The 16,292-nt window shown below is 42.3% G+C and overlaps 1 protein-coding gene across 4 annotated transcripts in view; it reads right to left on the bottom strand.

The window, feature by feature from the left end:
- Window positions 1-16,292, bottom strand: part of ELAVL4 (ELAV like RNA binding protein 4) — a 167,134-nt gene that overhangs the window by 115,327 nt on the left and 35,515 nt on the right. The gene's annotated exons all lie outside the window — the stretch shown is intronic.

Raw genomic sequence — 16,292 nt, 5'->3', positions numbered from 1 at the left:
CCAAACCAAAAAGTATCAGTCCCAAGGCACTGCCTTCTTACTTAATTTTTTTCAAGGATTCCATTTTGCATGAGTGTTGCCCGCTTGTGAATGTGGGAAAATTAACCATCCCAACCCCCCTCCTTCAGCATTTCTGTTGGGTACACGCAGCCTCGCGTTAGAAATCAGCTTTTTCTTTATTCCGAAAGAGAAATTATAATGACCTTAAAATGGCAAAGTACATCACTGCTGTCTTTTATTAAAAGCTAGGCAAGTATATAAATGCAAGAAACAGAGAGTGAAAGAAAGGAGGAAGATAAATGAAGGGAGAAAGACATTTAACAAGCGAGCAAGCGGGAGCGAACTAAACTCATGTGACAACACACAGACTGATCAAGATGCAGGCTTGGGGACAGGTATATGTTCTATACACAGACTATGAAAGACTGCTGCAACAAACAGATTTTAAAAACTACTAATACCTACCATAACCATTCTTAATGGCAAACAAAGGGTCTTGCAAGGCTTCAATTCCTCTAAAGACTTGATATGGTTTCAGGGAATTTAATGTGTTATTGTATCTTTTTTAAAAAAAAAATCCACAAAATACACAGCGCTGCTGTATGATGCAGCAAAATGAGGAAAAACAACACAAAACCCTCTGTTGAAGCCCCCTGATTTTAGAATGTAGCTAACAACTGAATAGAGCCTTGATGAAATTGGCTAGCAGTGTCTCCTTTTTACATCCATTTATGGGACCATCTGTCAGCTGAAACCAAGATCCGATTGGCTAGGGAAACTAAAGGAGGCGTTGCAACATCAGGTGCTATTGAAATTAGCTACTGCCAGATTGACAATGTTAATGATTTGGTGACCTCTACAACAACAGAGACCAGATTTCTGAACTGCTGCTTGTGTCTAGTAATTAAGGGCCAGTTTAGGAACATCACACATGCATGGATTTTACCCACACCTCTTTTTCCCTTCCCCCACCACACCCTCACAGAGGGACAGTTTCAGGCCACACCTAGTGTTTCCAACACTCTGACATACAAGTGTTACACCTCAGTCATGCTTCACTAACTGCATCCTCTCACCTCTTTCATGCAGGGCTGTGAAGTCTAGACTATTTTGACCATCTTATCTTTCTTGACAGTTAATGCATATTTAATTATCTGTCCCTAGGCTTAAAAGATATGACAAAAACACTTTAATGTGCATTTTAACTGTATTTATTCATTGGTGCTATAGTACTTAATCTCTACCGAATTCCTGAACCTCTGTCCATAATAAAGGATGCTCACATATTTATAAATTGATTTCTAATTACAGCCACTTGATATTTCTTAAAACAGAAATTTAGCTGTAGTGTTCAGGTAGAAAATGAAAATTGTTAGTGATTTATTTGACTGTTCTATTCTGTTTTAAGACAAAGAACATAATTATTTACTATACTCTACATGAGATTATTTTTAAAGTCTTGCTATGGCAGTGGAAGTTGCTTTGCTTACTTGCATCTGACTAAACAATAATCCAGTTACAAACATGTCACAAACTTTTCACAGTTCAGCAACTTACTGAAACCACTTTTGATCAGGGCCTTTTCATTATTATTTGTAATAAAAAGGGCTTGTTATTCAAAAATTATTCACTATAGGCATGCTTGTTTCAAGCAACCTAGGCTATAAACTATAATATGCTCATACTACAGTTAACTCGGATTAACAATTTTACACACACAAAATATGCTTTCACTGTTCTGAGTATTAAGCATGTTTTGTGTGCCATCTGAAGTTAGAAAGCACATTTTCAATCCATTTATAATTGATTTGTTTGTCAGTTTCTAATGCATTAATACGTAACTGTGTAAAACACTAGCAAGACCCATACAATATGCACATCTTCGACTGAGACCATAACATTACTGTACAATAAACAAACATAACCTATAACGAAAATACAGAAGTGAAAAATGAAAGCTAATTTTAGAAGAAAATCAAGTCAACTCAGTGAAAAAAATAAAATGTAATGCAACATTGTAAACTCTTTAAACAACTGTAAACGTCCCTTTTGCATTTGGAATTGAGTGGCTCTCTAGTTAAAACTAACAAAGAATGAACTAACCAATTACAAAACTTAAAATATAAGATAATATGAGAGTAAACTGAAGGACACAATGATGAACCCCAACTGTAACACAATATATTCTGTGAAAAAGTTTCATTTGTAATGTTAATTTTGAACTAATTTCTCACTGGGAATTAACAAAAATTAAACAGGGGATGAAGAAATCTTTTCTCCATCCTTTTCTCCATCTCTACACACTTCATTAGCCACTGTTTTTAAATGTCCAGAATCATTATTCAGCTCTTTGTCTTAAGAACTAACATATATTGTCTGTCTTGCTCATCTAAAAAGTCCATACATTCTACACCAATATCCAAAGCTGCACAAGTAAAATATTAAAGGGAAATTTAAAAAATCAAAATAGAGCAAGGAAAAAACCACAAGACAAATGCACCAGTGTCCACAGAGGCCTCTCTCTAAACACAAAGGCAGAATCCTATTGTTGGAAATAATCAGTCTTGTTATCAAATTTCCAATAGGATCATTCATCTTTCAGGGTAGGGGTCTGACCACTGCATCATCAGCAGTGACATAATTTGTAAAGCATCAAAATTTTCAATATAGCCTCTCAACCATCAACCGGGAAGCCTCCAAGTGGAGATGTTATTTTCATGCAACCCCTTTATCTCCCCCTCCCCCCCAAACTTGACTCAAATACGGCTAGTCCATTTTCAAAATGAAACCACACGAGTGCTTTTTCCTCTCTTTTCTTCCTTACCATAAATGAGCAGTTTCTTGACTCATTAATGACAGTTTCCCTTAAAAGAAGTGATCTCATAGCACTACGTCCCTCTCCACCATGCATACATCCCAAAGGTTGCGGGTATCTCAACATCAGGAACTGCCAGCAAGCTCTCTCATACAGAGTCCAGATGGACTATACTAGAAGCCAATTCAGCGTTAATAACTACCTACTCTGTGCAGTTAAGAAGCCTTACGTGGCATAATGTCCTAGGCAACAGCAGCTGATTAAAACAACAAATAAATGAGAATCCTGTTATCCAAATTGATTGATGGGAGGTGTTGTTAAAAAATAAAGCGAAGGAGGATTTCTATTTTTTCTTTTCTTTCAAATCTCTCACTATGAGGATGCAATCTTTTCTAAACATATGGAGAAGAAGAAAAATCAAACACTGCCCAGAAGATGTGACAAAATATTACCTCATTATTTAACAAAGCAGCACTAAGCGTCCTGGTGATTTCAAACATCTTGCCACAGATTTTGGTTTTAGAGAAACAGAAAGAGAATCCTTTGCAAGTCCAGTCCTCTACCTGCACAGGGGATGTCAATTTTCCTGCACACAACAATGTTTTTTCCCTAGAGTTAATACATTAAAACATCTAGTCAGTCAGCTGCATTTTCCCTCTTAGCATACAGAGTAGACTCACTCCTGTAACATGTACTGTTCTCTTTGCCTGCTGCCCCAAGCATGGTTGTTACTTAAACTATTCTTTAAAGGAACAGTTTGCTCTATAACCACCAGGTGGGCAGTGTGGAATGATTCAAAAGGAACATCTTGAGATTACAACTGAATAGCTCATAACTGTGGTTCCTCTTATACAAATAAAATGCTATGTATTTGAAGGGATAAAGGTATAACTTGCATACTTTGTCAAAACACAGACGAATCATGCATGTCTTGGGAAAAATATTTAAGGGGTTTTAAAAATTACATACAGGATGTCTTCTCCTCTAACAAAACAAGGCATCGTAAATGAAAATTACAAAATACTTCTGAAAAAATGTTTAGTAAAATTTTCATTTAACCTCTGTGCTGTCCCCTTCCCTCAGATTTATGAAATTCCATAATAATCCCATTTAACTGAAGTACTAGTTATTTGGATTAATGTATGGATGAATTCAGACCACTGCAAAAACTACAGATTTACAAAAAAATTGAGCCTCCAAGCCTTTACCACTTACAAGTTCTTGCTTGACGTTTGTAAACCTCATGACTGAACTGATAGCTAAATGTGAGGAATTTTAAGAAATCAAATCAAATAATCCCAAGGTAATCTCTTTGTGATTTCCAATTAAAACAAAATAACCTTTGCATTTTAGATTGCAGTAATTGAGAACAAAATAGTACCTTTTCTAAGCAACAGCAAGGTCCCATTTAGATACCTATAATTCAGATTTTAGTATGACAGTTCACAGAGAATGTAAACAAGATGCAAAAGACTAGAAAACGATTATTTGATGATGATGATGATGTATGACACTTTCCAAAGTTTAAGAGACAGGTCTCGTGCCCCAAGGAGCTTAAAATCTAAACTTCAACTCAGAAAGAAAGCAGAAGAAAGGTAGGGAGATTGGGAATAATGTATGTTCATTCAGTTGCATGTACTTAGTATTAGTTTCAGTAGGCAGTAGAGAGTATGGTGATTAAGTTGTGTCAAACTCTTGACAGAAAATGGGATTTTGGAGAAGGGATTTGATGAGATCAAGTACAAGACAAAGTATGGGAATAATCCAGCCCATATGCACTAGAAGGCTCAAATTTGCCCTGGCCCCTGCACTTGAACAATCCACAGGAAGAGAGTTTGTAAGCCCAATGAATGAATGCTGGACCTAAGAAGCTGTTGAGCAAATAATCTACTGGACGTCTTCTTGGTACCTCTTGGATCCAGGATTAAGTAGCCTGCTGAGTCTAAACCGTCTTTAAGGTGAGATACAGCCATTGCAAGGGTTTCTACTTCCGTTCCCATTCAGCAGATGAACATCTAAGATGTAACCTTAGATACTGGCAATTTTAGAATATGTTAGAAAATTAGTGCAACATATCAAGTTCAGATTAGCTGGTGTGATTTTGAACCATGTTCAGATAATCAGATCACTCTCTAGGTCTTTAGAATTTTTTTCAGAAAGTCCACATCAATGCATCGCTACGTTTAAAGAGCAAACTGGCAAAATACAAACTACAAATTAATCTGTCAAATTCATCCCCCACTTCGCCGATTTATTTCATTTCATTTTAGCCTGCCCTTCATCAAAGTAATCCCATGGTGAGGTACATAAAATATATAATCAAACTAACAATACAACAATTCCAGTAAAAACATTCAAACAATATAAATTCAACTGGTATAAGAACTCCTTACTACAACAGTCAGTAGCCCAATACATCAAGAAAACACATCAATACAAGCCTTGCTAAAGAGTTACGCTTTTAGCTGGAACTGAAAACCAAGCAAACTTGGGACCAGCCAGATTTCAAGGACCTCACCTGAAGCGCAAGGTATAGGCAAAGGCACTTAGGAATTAACATGTCAATAGCTATCTATCCCCTAATTCCATAAGGAAAACAGGGCCTCAACAAGACTGCCAGCCACGTCAGTAAGAAAATACCCCAGAATATTGAGGAATCAATCAGATTCCATACATTCCTATGGACTGACCAATAGGTTTCTAATGAACCCACCACACCTGCATGGGGGACCAGCCACTGACCAACCAAACCACAAAATGGTTCATTCATGACAAGTGTTGCAACTCTTCCAATTGGACCACCAACCAGCTTATCCACTGAAAAGGCAAAATCTAGAGTATTACCTGTCAATGTGTCAGGCCAGTGATGTGCATGGTTGTCATGGTGGTCATGAAGTCCTGGGTGAGCCCAATCAAGGTAACTATCCAGTGAATATTGAAATGTTACAGGACAACTGTCTGGAAGTATTTCAAATAGAATGCTATTGTAGTTTTCTGCTAAAATTGCCCTCTACTTTTGGAGGCAAACAGCAGCCACCTAGAGACCAATTTCAGCAGAAAAGTGGTGCAGCATGTGATGTTTCTCCAAAATAACAGAAGCCTAATGTCACATTTAGTCTGGCCCTGAGTTAATGCTTTAATGGAAATATACTTCAGGATCAGAATAACTTTTTCCTGGTCGGTATCTGCCAATTTAGCCTACATCAGTGTATATGTGCGTTTTTGTTTGTTTGTTTGTCCCTATCTACATCACTTTGTACATGCCATTTCTTAGCTATTCGCTTAGAGCTCCTCACCATCAGTTTGGTTTTTTGCTTGCCTGAATGGCTTTCCTGAAACTGAGGGTCATTTGCAGACCTAGTGTCAGGGGCTCCAAGGAGAATCTTTGGCAAGATTGGGAGGATGAAGTGTACAGATTATGGGGAGGGAGTTGCCAGTATTCATGAAAAGAATGAAGAAGGCATAGAGGAAAGGCCTCCAGAAGCCTCTGGGCCTGCTAACAGAATTGCTGATAAAAGCCCAGAAAACCACCTAAACCAGCCAGTGAAGACTCTTCACTGGCACCTAGCTCAGACCTACACACTGAACAGCTAAATTAGAACAAATGGGTGGGATTCTCCCAGAGACAGCCTAGTGAAAGCAACTTTTCAGGGGCAGAGATAACTATATCTCCAAGGTCGAGAAGGTTGAAGGAAAGACACTTGCATTAGGCCAACTGGTCTTAGAAAAAGCCTCTGCCTTTCAGTACTTGTGAGAAAGAGCTTGAATTAACTCATAGAAGTACCCTCCTCCTCTCTGATATAAAGATGTAGTGAAGCCTGTTTAGATTTGTTGTGACAACTTGTCTGTTGTTTCCTCCACATTCTTAGTATGTTCCTGATATACCTAGTCAGTTCCAGTGTTTATCTTGAGACATGCTTAAGTTTGCTCCAGTTCTGTATCTTGATTCAACCCTAGAGTGTGATGCTGTGTTCGTGTACTGACTTCTGAAATAAAGCTTCATGCAGAAAAATTCAGGTTCAGATTCCTGAATCTGCTTCCTTCGTTGGGAGCCAGGACACCTGGCCATCTTGCTGCTCACTCCTGACTCAAGTACATTTATAAATTAATTAAATTAAATAGCACTGGTCCCAGTATAGATCCTTGTGGGATCTTATCACTTATAAAGTTTCTTCCATTATAAGAACTGTCCATTTATATTCTATTTTCTGCCGACTGGAGAACTGCCAATGCAATGGCAACGAAGTTCAATCTTCAATCATTTATCAGTCTTATGTCAATGCTATTAAATTTACCCAAATGCCTATGGCAGGAATTTTTGTCAAAATCTTTCAATGTCTTCTACTGATACAAAGTAACTTTCCCTCCCTCTCCCTCCCTCCCACAGAGCTCCCTGCACTTCCCCAAATCTATTGTGGGTTGTCCCTCCAACTCTCCAAAGCAGATTTGGCAGAGGGTACCTGGGAGAAGTTCCACTGCACTAGTGGAAGTCATTCCCCTCATGTTATGACTTGGATGAATTCAACCCAAAGTATGACAATTCTAGACTCAACAGTGGTGATCAAAGAATAGGTCTACTAATGTTATCAAAATGCAATCATGTTTCCTTGGAGAGGCATACCCTCGCCTAACCCTTCTATTAACACAATTAGAATTTTCTCACTGAAAAAAGATACTGACCTCTATTATTTTGTTTCTTCACATAAATAATATACTACTTGGTATTAGTCCATATTTACACTTAAAATATATATACCCCCTGGGAAATATTGAAATATGCATGTACTTCTGTTCATTTTAGTTCCCCTGAACATTAATTTTAAAGTGTCATTCCACAGAATAATTACTGTTGTGAATAAAATATACATGGTTCCCCAGTTTGGATAATATTTATTGGAAGAATCTGAAATGCACTGATACTAATTTCAAAATTTGTATTATCCTGTTTGTTACCAGAATTGCTTAATAATGCACAACAGCAAAGGAGAGCGGAGGTGGACTAGACATAAAACATATTTTTAAGAAACTGAACTCCTCAGAGCAAAACACAACCAATCAATAACAATCCACTGACATTCCACCATACACTATAATGCACAGAACAATGTGACCGAAACAGACATCTAAAAATCCCCCTGCAGCATTGCCATTTTCGATCGATTAGGGCAGGATGAAAACTTTCATGCGGAAGGAGTCAGCACTCCAGATCAGAATACTACCACTGTCTTTCTCAAGGATATTTATTTATTTGATTTATATCCTGCTCTTCCTCCCAGTAGGAGCCCAGGGAGACAACAAAAGCACTAAAAATGATGTTTTTAATCATAAAAACAGACTTTAAAATATATTTAACAAAAGTCATTAAAACAAACATTTTTAAAAACATTTTAAAAAGGTTTAAAAAATCTAAAAAGGTTTAAAAGCATATTAAAAATAAATTCGAACACAGATGCAGACTGTGATAAGGTCTCTACTTAGCAGGCTTGTCGAAAGATGAGGTCTTCAGTAGGCACCAAAAAGATAACAGAGATGGTGCCTGACTAATATTTAATGCAAGAGAATTCCAAAGGGTAGGTACCACTACACTAAAGGTCCATTTCCTATGGTGTGCAGAACAAAACTCCTGAAAAGAGAGTATCTGCAAGAGGCCCTCACCTGCAGAGCACAGAGATCGACTGGGTATATAAGGGATAATATACAAGGGATAGGTCTTTCAGGTATCCTAGTTCCAAGCTATATAGGGCTTTGCACACCAAAATTAGAACCTTGAACTTAGCCTGGTAGCTAACAGGTAGCCAGTGCAATTCTTTCAAGCAGCAGGGTGACATACTCTGCCCCAGGGAGCAATCTCGCTGCCACATTTTACACCAGCTGCAGCTTCTGGACCAACCTGAAAGGTAGCCCCACATAGAGAGCATTACAGTAATCCAACCCGGAGGTTACCACTGCATGGACAACAGTGTTCAGGCTATTCCGGTCCAGAAATGGCCACAGCTGTTTTACCAGTCAAAGCTGGTAAAAGGTACTCCTAGCCATGGAGGTCACCTGGGCCTCTAGTGACAAAGATGGAACAAGGAGCACCCCAGACTATGGACCTGCTCTTTCAGAGGGTGTATAACCTCATCCAAAGCAGGCAACTGACTCATTATCTGAACTCGGGAACCACCAACCCACAGCATCTCCATTTTGCTAGGATTCAGACTCAGTTTATTGGCCCTCATCCAGCCCACCACTGAGTCCAGGCACTGGTTCAGGGCTTGCACAGCCACTCCCAATTCAGATGTTACAGAAAACTAGAGCTGGGTATTGTCAGAGTACTGCTGACACCTCGACCCAAGTCTCTTGATGACTGCTCCCAAGGGCTTCATACAGATGTTGAACAGCATGGAGGACAAGATGGTACCCTGCAACACCCCACAGCACAACTGCCAGGAGGCCAAAAGACAATCACCCAATGCTATTCTCTGAAAACAATCCTGGCGATAGGATCGGAACCACTGTAAAACAGTGCCTCCAAAACCCATCTCACCAAGTCGGCCCAGAAGGATATCATGGTCAATTGTATCAAAAGACGCTGAGACATCAAGTAAGAATAACAGGGTTGCACTCCCCCTGTCCTTCTCCCAAAAAAGGTCACATACAACAGGGCAACGAAGGCCAATTCAGTCCCATAGTAAGGCCTAAACCCAGACTATAATGGGTCAAGATAATCTGTTTCATCCAAGAGTACATGCAATTGCTGTGCCTCAACCATCTCAATCACCTTCCCTAAAAAAGGGATATTTGCGACCCGGCGATAGTTGTTGCAAACCAATGGGTCCAGGATGGCTTTTTCAGGAGTGGTCAAATCACCACCTCTTTCAGGACAGCTGGAACCACTCCCTCCTGCAATGATGTATTGGTCACATCATGGATCCACTCGGACAAAACCCCCTGGCAAGCTTCAATAAGCCAAAGAGGGCAAGGGTCGAGAGGACACATTGCCGGCCACATCATCGCAAGCACCTTGTACACGTCATCATGCCTCGTCAACTGAAACCATTCCCAAGATATTGCAGTAGACACTGCACTGGACATCTCACTGGGGACTACAGTAGATGTGGATGGGGCATCAAGATTGCTATGGAGGCAAGCAACTTTACCCTCAAAGTGCCTTGAAACAATTCACAGTGGGTCTCCAAAGGGTCTGAAACTCCATTTCCTGGAGTTGATGTCAACAGACCCCTGACAATATGGAAACGCTCTACTGGACGGCTACTTGAGGATGCGATAGTGGCAGAGAAGTGGGGTTTCTATGCCACACTCATAGCTGCACAGTAGGCAGGGTTATGATTTTTTATTCATACCTGATCAGCCTCACAGCATGGCTTTCTCCACTTGTGCTGTAGCCGTCGTCCAGCCTGTTTCATTGCCCTTAGCTCACTGGTGTACCAAGGTGCAAATCACGCTCCACAATGCCAGAGAGGGCGCTCAGGGGCAACCGTGTCAAGAGCCCAATGCACCTCGCTGTTCCACAGCATGACAAGGGCTTCAACAGGTTCACCTGCTCTATCTACTGGGATCTTCCACAGGGGATTCATCTTAATCTGTCCATCACTCCTGCAGGGGAGAATTGGAGCCATACATCAAAACTCCACCAGGAAATGGCCTGACCATGACAATTATTATTATTACGGTTTATTTCTATGCTGCCTTTTGGTCAAAAGGCCCTCAAGGCAGATTACAAAAAATAAACACAAATGTGGAATACACATCAAGAAAAACAGTATAGTCGACAAAAATTAATAACAAAGTAGTAACATTATTAAAAAGCAGCAATAACAACTTTCAATGGCAATACAATAACAGACAACACTTTCCTAATACTTTCCTAATAAATTAGACAATGTCTACTAGTTGTTACATTAATATGTTGACATCAAAACAAGGTACCACTGGGGTGTCCTGCTGGTACTGCACCTGCCAGTCCTGATACAGAAAAGGGAGCAGAAGCAGTCCAGGTTTTTGCCAACATAGACGGTGTCCACAGTAAGCAGTACATCACGGGGTTGAAGCAATCGATGTTCCTGTCTTAAAATACAACATCTACTCTTCTGCCGCCAAAGGCACTACACAGTTTTGGATGTCCACTTCTTTCAATGTTGACCCACCCTTCTTTTCACACAGCGTGTTCACCACCTCCATTGTCAAGTAGTATTTTACTCCTTCCACCACCTGGAAGCAAATCTTTTTGAGCAGCCACGCCGAGGAGCACACCATCTACCTGTGTGAGTTTCTGCAAGACCTGCTCCCTGCATTTCTGGCTGATTTCCACCTGGCCTGGAAGGGCGGGGCCCTGTCTCTCTCCAGCTACAAAAGCAGCAACTGCTGAAGGGGCCAGAGACCATCTACCTGTGTGAGTTTCTGCAAGACCTGCTCCCTGCATTTCTGGCTGATTTCCACCTGGCCTGGAAGGGCGGGGCCCTGTCTCTCTCCAGCTACAAAAGCAGCAACTGCTGAAGAGCCCAGAGACCATCTACCTGTGTGAGTTTCTGCAAGACCTGCTCCCTGCATTTCTGGCTGATTTCCACCTGGCCTGGAAGGGCGGGGCCCTGTCTCTCTCCAGCTACAAAAGCAGCAACTGCTGAAGGGGCCAGAGACCATCTACCTGTGTGAGTTTCTGCAAGACCTGCTCCCTGCATTTCTGGCTGATTTCCACCTGGCCTGGAAGGGCGGGGCCCTGTCTCTCTCCAGCTACAAAAGCAGCAACTGCTGAAGAGCCCAGAGACCATCTACCTGTGTGAGTTTCTGCAAGACCTGCTCCCTGCATTTCTGGCTGATTTCCACCTGGCCTGGAAGGGCGGGGCCCTGTCTCTCTCCAGCTACAAAAGCAGCAACTGCTGAAGAGCCCAGAGACCATCTACCTGTGTGAGTTTCTGCAAGACCTGCTCCCTGCATTTCTGGCTAATTTCCACCTGGCTTGGAAGGGTGGGGCCCTGTCTCTCTCCAGCTACAAAAGCAGCAACTGCTGAAGGGGCCAGAGACTGTGTGTGTGTATGTGTGCGTGAACCTGCTGCTCGGGATGTCTATAGACTACTGGGGTTTTGTTTAGTATTATATGTTATATTTTAGTCTATGTTATATTTTAGTCTATGTACGCCGCCTAGAGTGGCCGTTAATTCGGCCAGATAGGCGGCCTAGAAATAAAATTTTATTATTATTATTATTTTAAGGCGCTGGTCTTCGGCTGGCAGATTGGGAGCCACTCCTGGGTTTTAGCCTGGCCTGAGGTGACTCAACAATATAGGTAAACCAGGAGAGTAACTTCATGGTTCCACATGTGCCCAGAGAAGTATAGCCTGGAGAGCAGATGGAACCTCAACATCAGGTAGCACCAAAGAACATTGGGGAAACAATGGGGTGACATGCAACCCCGCCATCTCCAGACCACCCCTTCCTCCATCTGGAGCAAAAACCAAGTCGAGGGTGTGCCCTGCTCTATGACAACTTGAGATAGCCCCAGGGTCATCATGGAGACCATGAAGTCCCAAGCCAAAACACTAGAGACAGCCTCAGCATGGACACTGAAATCAGCCAGGACGATCATTCTGGGCTTCTCCAATACAACAGCCGAGATAGCCTATGCCAGTTCCATCAGAGAAGCTGCAGGGCAGCAGGGTGTATGGTACACTAGCAGCAACCCTAGTTTACTGTCTCATTGTCCTAACACCAGGTGCAGGCCCTCACAGCTAGCTATAAGACAGAGTGGTTTCCTGATGGAGGTTCTGTAAACCACAGCAACTCCTTCTCCCGTCCCTGCAGTCTGTGCTAGTGTTGCACTGAGTATCCAGGTGGGCAAAGCTGGGTCAGATCAACTCCTCCCAGCTCACCCACCCAGGTCCTGGTAATGCACATCTAATCAGAACCTTCATCCACAATCAAATAATGGATGATGTGGTCTTATTGTGTACCGATCTGGTGTTAAACAACAGCACACACAGGTCAGTGGGCACACCAGATGAGCAAAGAGGAACCCATCCATGAGAGGAGTGGGGGTGAGGAATAAGGCATAGATAGCCTTTCCTGTGTCTTCTACGGTAGTTCACCACTTCCCCATGGCTATACCTCCCTCTACTCATGATCACTGAAATTGGGGTGGCATCACCCATGTCCCCGTCTCTAGGATGCACACCTTAACATGGTGATGGAGGTTGAGAGCGTTGAAGAAGCTGAGAGCAATGCCGTCAGGAGGCTAGACCAAGAGGCTAGACTCCTAGCAGGAGCACCCAAGGCAGAATGGTCAAAGCTAATGCTGATGCATCCAAACTCAGAGGAAGGCAATGGCAAACCACCTCTGAATATCTCTTACCACGAAAACCCTATGATCAGAGTATCCAACATGCAACACAAGATAGTGTTGGAAGATGAGACCCCCAGGTCAGAAGGCACTCACTGAGCTACTGGGGAAGAACAAAGGACAAGTACGAGTAGCACTGTGACTAATGATGCAGCTGGGTCAAAGTGAAAAGGAAGCCCAGAGGGTGATGCACACAGATGAAAAAGGAGTCCGGAGTTGTACGACACACACAACAGGAACATGGAATGTGAGAAGCATGAACCAGGGAAAGTCAGAAATTGTCAAGCAAGAAATGAAACGTATCAACATTACAATGCTTGGTGTGAGTGGATTAAAATGGACAGAAATGGGACATTTTCAATCAGGCAACTATAAAATATTTTATGCAAGAAATGAGAAATTAAGAAGAAATGGGGATGCTTTAATAGTGAGAAGTGATGTAGCAAAAGCAATTAGGAGCTACAACGCAAGGTCTGAGCGAGTGATATCAGTGAGATTAAATGGGAAACCTATTAACATAACCATCATCCAAGTCTATGCTCCAACAGCAAAGACAGAAGAAGAGGAATTGGAGAGATTTTACTCAGAAGTACAGGAAGAAACTGATCACAGACGCAGGGGCGTCACGACGGAGGTGCGGGGGGTGGGGATCGCACCGGGTGACACCATGAGAGGGGGTGACACCCAGAGCCGCCCCCCAGGCACCACCGGGAAGTGGGGCAGGTGGAGAGCTGCCTTGCCGCCGCCGCGCTAAAGCCCCCGCCGAGCTGGATCTCCCATGGGGTGGGGCCTCGAGCCGGGTTGCAGCCTGTTACAAGGCAGGCTAGGCTAGAGGCTGCTGCACCACCACCACCACTACACCGGGGTGACTGTCTTGTGCGCCACTGGGTGGTTGGGGCAGCCGCCACCCTCTCGCCATGTGTAAGGCCAGAGAGGGGCTTGCGGAAGCAGAGAGAGAAAGAGCAAGCGAGAGAAAAGCTTCTTGCCACCCTTGCCGGCGGGGCGCAGACCGGAGAGACGGCTCTTGCTCCTCCTCCCGTTGCTGAAGTCCTTCTGGCAGGCTTGCCGGAGAGCTGCATGGACGAGGCCTGCCTGCAACCTGAGCCGCACAGCCGGAGAAACCCCCGGGAAGGACGGACGCTAGTAGTTCGGACCTTCTTCCCCGTCCAATTTCCAGGGTTTTGTCTGCTAAGGTCTCTTCTTGTGCGTCCCGATCCTGTTGCTGGGCGCTCGGAAGTGAGCCTCATAGTTTAATGGGACTTATATGCACACCTGAGGAAGAAACTCCGAGTAAACAAGCGCAGGGATGGCAGTGCACGCTTGCTATCTTGCACAGGATTGCAGGCGTGCACTGCCACCCCCTGTGCATGTTTACTCGGAGTTTCTTCCCCGAGTGTGCGTATAGGATTGTATCAAGCAGACTGATCCTATGCATGTTTACTCAGAAATAGCTCCACTGAGCTCAGCGCAGGACTGTATTGCAATGCAAGGAAAAAACGTGTGTCTTGTGTTCTGAACAACTTCAGGTGGTTGTCCTCCCGTCTTTCCTAAACAGAGCCTTGACTATTTGGGAAAATGCTTCCATCCTCAGGGAATGTTATTTAAACCTGTGTTTTACTTTGTTGCCTGAGACTGCAACGCTACATCCGCATGCAAGCCGCATTGAACTTAATAGGACACTTCTGAGCGTGCAGCTATAGGATTGCACTGTATTCAGTTACTGTTGCTTTTCTACATTAATGTGTTTGTAGTTCCTATTCACAAGTGTTATGCTTTTAGAATTTCTTGCTTTTCATCCACTTTAAAAACGTGGTGTTCTTTTACTAATAGCATAACACAATGGATTAGGAAGACCACTTTTAAGTGCTGAAGGTTTAAAAGATGGAAGTAATTATGTCAAGTGAGTCAGCTTAGCTGAGTCATTGGCATTTGGTGACAGAGGCAGCCTCTGTGTGGTACTGTACAACCTAGTATTGTTGGTAAATATTACTTGGAGAAGCTTTCAATATATAAGTGATACTATTCTATGCATTGCAACAAAAAGTGTGTGCAAAGAATTAAAATGCATATCCTGCGCTTGGCCTTTTAATTAGTTCTGTTGCTTTAATTGGAACTACTAATCATTGGAATATTGTTTTCATTGACAATGAACTTAAACATATTTGCCTTCTAAGTATCTGACTGGGAGGGACCTGTATTTAAGTTGACTCGAGCACATGCTTCTAGTGCTGTGGCACCAATTCTCTGGAATTCTGTTCCCTTAGAAGTGAAGCAGGTCCCAATGCTGTCAACATTTTTTACTTTTCCGAACGCTTTTCTCCCATGCTTTTCCAAATTAGTCTCTTTTTCCCCTAGCAGTCCTTGCTGGTTTTTATGTTTTAATAGTGGTTTTTGAGCTGTATTATTTCACTTGGGTGTTCCCTGAATGTAGCGTGGTTTTGTTGTTGTTATGTGCCTTCACGTTGATTGCAACTTATGGCGACCCTATGAATCAGTGACCTCCAGTAGCATCTGTCATGAACCACCCTGTTCAGATCTTGTAAGTTCAGGTCTGTGGCTTCCTTTATGGAACCAATCCATCTCTTGTTTGGCCTTCCTCTTTTTCTACCCCCTTCTGTTTTTCCCACCATTATTGTCTTTTTCTAGTGAATCATGTCTTCTCATTATGTGTCCAAAGTATGATAACTTCAGTTTCATTGTTTTAGCTTCTAATGACAGTTCTAGTTTAATTTGTTCTAACACCCAATTATTTGTCTTTTTTACAGTCCATGGTATGTGCAAAGCTCTTCTGCAACACTACATTTCAAATGAGTGGATTTTTCTTTTATCTGCTTTTTTCACTGTTCAACTTTCACATCCATACATAGAGATCGGGAATGCCATGGTTTGAATGATCCTGACTTTAGTGTTCAGTGATATATCTTTGCATTTGAGGACCTTTTCTAGTTCTTTCATAGCTGCCCTCCCCAGTCCTAGCCTTCTTCTGATTTCTTGACTGTGCCAAGGTATTGATAATCCTTGACAAGTTCAATGTCCTTGTTGTCAACTTTAAAGTTACATAAATCTTGTTATTACTTTAGTCTTCTTGGCTTTCAGCTGTAGTCCTGCTTTGGTGCTTTCCTCTTTAACTTTCATCAGTAT

The sequence above is a fragment of the Rhineura floridana genome, chromosome 6, assembly GCF_030035675.1.
Source record: "Rhineura floridana isolate rRhiFlo1 chromosome 6, rRhiFlo1.hap2, whole genome shotgun sequence".
Taxonomy (NCBI): domain Eukaryota; kingdom Metazoa; phylum Chordata; class Lepidosauria; order Squamata; family Rhineuridae; genus Rhineura; species Rhineura floridana.
This window is presented reverse-complemented; position numbering and strand designations above follow the sequence as displayed.